A 2,500-nucleotide genomic window follows, 5' to 3' on the forward strand; every position below is an offset into this window, starting at 1 on the left:
CTCTTCCAAATGATCAGGGGTAGTCCTCTCGCAGGCTCCATCAAAGCAGCCCAGCGCTGTTGCCAGGGCAACGCATACCCCTCTCCCCCAGGTCTGCATGGCACTCACCGCCAAAGCACAAGCCATCTGCCATCAGTGTGTGTGTACGAGCGAGCGCGCGTGCGTGCGTGCGTGCGTGCGTGTGTGTGTGTGTGTGTGTGTGTGTGTGTATGTGTGTGTGACTGACTCAGACCCAGGGAAGCAGCCCGTCTCTCTACACCCCCCCCTCCAAGACCAACCCCCCCTCTAGTTAGCGAAGCGTGAGATCGGCCAGGGCTGCGCACAGACAGACAGACAGCTGGAGAGACAGACGGAGAGACAGACAGACAGAGAGACAGACAGAGAGAGATGCTGCCCTGTACATGCAGGTGGAGAGACACATTTGCCCCTCTTGCTTGTGTTTTTTTATATATATATATAATGTTCAGTGTTTTATTTTTCTTCTATTTCTCTAATTTATGGTAATTTTTTTAAGGAAAAATGATTTGTGCGTGTGTGTGTGTGCGTGTGTGACTAATCTGTCTCAGTAAAAGAGATCTCCGCTGTGAAGGTTGGCACCTGGGGGAACGCTTTACAGCATCTGGGGACGCTATACTGCGTCTGGGGAACGCTTTACTACATTTGGGGAACGCTTTACTGCATCTGTGTGAAGGCTGGCATCTGGGGGACGTTCACTGGACAGAGAGGAGGGCGGCACTTCCTGGGTGCCCCCTCACCATATCCAATCAGCAGTCAGGACTCAGAGCCCCTACTTGGCAGGACCAGGATGTAGTCACCTTCCATAAGGAAGCAGAAAGGACAACCAACCAAAACAACAACAGCAACAACAACAACAACACAGCACCTGTCACCCCACCAGTCTGTGTTGCTCCCTAGTTGTACACTAGTGCTCTCCAGTGCTCCCTTTCCAGGTGAAACATGATTGTTAATCTTTATCATAACCACAAATAGAGGACTCACAAGGTGTGTGTGGGTGTGTGTGTGTTTGGGGGTGTCAGCCTGGACAGATGGAGCGAGGTGATGTTTTATACACACACACACACACTCACACTCAACCGAATCCCATATCAGCTCCATGTTGAACACCCTCGACTGTGTGGCATCCTGCTGGCCAGAGAGACCCTCCAGCACACTAGGAGAGAACTAGTAGCTTTACTGGGTAGCAGGGGGAACTAGAGGATGCTGGGAAATGTAGTTCTACAGGGCCACGATGGGGGGGGGGAAAGCTGTTGAGGGAAATAAAGGAAGTTATGGGTGACGTAGTTTTTCTTTTCTTCTCAGTAGCACTGAGAGGGTGGTGGTGATCATAGTTATGCTGGGTAGTATTGGGAGAGGATTATGGGAAATGTAGTTTTACCAGGGTGGGCTACAGGAAGTAGCGCGGCACAGGGGGGAGCGCAGAGGGTAGCACAGGAAGCTGCAACACTACAGGAACAATAGAACACGACACTCAACAACACTACAGTACCAGCAGCACAGGAACTATGACAGTAACATATCGACAACACTGCCGGGTCTACGGCTCTACACAAACAAACAAACAAACAAACAAACAAACACTGCCGGGTGGGCGGGAGGACTGACGCCACCTGCCTGCCATTCTGACGCAACACTGCCAACAGCCTCGAGTGTTAGTGGGGGTACAGAGCTCAGTCAGGGTGGGGCGGGGTGGGGTGCTCTCTCTGGTTCCTTTACCCCCCATCAGTGGGTGGGGGTGGTTTCTGCCCCTCCCCTGTAGCGCCCCCCTGTGGTTATGACTCATTTGCCCCATTGCTGCTAATGTACATTTAGTCCTTAACCTCCAGATCTTTACAAAAGGGAATTTACACGGGACCCCCACTAGGGGCAGACTCCTGTGTATGGTGCGGGACGAGACGACCTGATTGCCAAACAAACAAACCAACCAAGCAACCAACCAACCAACCCACACACACCTGACACTCATACAAGCAATGTTGTGTAATTTGATACTAGAGAAAACCAGTAGTCCTACAGTTCTAACATTGACGTTATGTGTATTGATTCTGAATACTGAGAAAAAATGAGAATAATAAAAACGTTGTTTGACCGAAGCCCTGTACCAGCATGGGAGTCTAGACTGCTGTGGTTATTTACGCACCGCGGCCCGCAAGGGACCTGGGCCTGATCTGAGTACAGGGGACGCATAGAACGGCCTGAGTGGGAGAACTGTATAGAACAGCAGGAGTGTTAGATCATTATGGAACAGCCAGAATGTTAGAACAGTACGTGACAGCTTGAGTGTTAGAACAGTATAGATAGATATTGATCCTGAAGAAAATTACGGACTTAAAGAATTAAAGTATGGAACAGCCTGAATGTTAGAACCGTATGGAACAGCCTGAGTGTTAGAACCGTATAGAACACCCCAAGTGTTAGAACAGCATGGAACAGCCTGAGTGTTAGAACAGTAGGGAACAGCCTGAGTGTTAGAACCGTATGG

At 50.2% G+C, this 2,500-nt stretch overlaps 1 protein-coding gene across 1 annotated transcript in view; it reads left to right on the plus strand.

The window, feature by feature from the left end:
• Positions 1-2,111, plus strand: part of rimkla (ribosomal modification protein rimK-like family member A) — a 27,041-nt gene extending 24,930 nt beyond the window's left edge. The window contains exon 5 of the mRNA XM_062540777.1: positions 1-2,111. This exon is cut by the window's left edge and continues 1,884 nt beyond it. The gene's annotated coding sequence lies outside the window, so the exon portion shown is untranslated.
• The last annotated feature ends 389 nt before the right edge of the window (positions 2,112-2,500 follow it).

The sequence above is a fragment of the Sardina pilchardus genome, chromosome 7 (assembly GCF_963854185.1).
Source record: "Sardina pilchardus chromosome 7, fSarPil1.1, whole genome shotgun sequence".
Classification (NCBI taxonomy): domain Eukaryota; kingdom Metazoa; phylum Chordata; class Actinopteri; order Clupeiformes; family Clupeidae; genus Sardina; species Sardina pilchardus.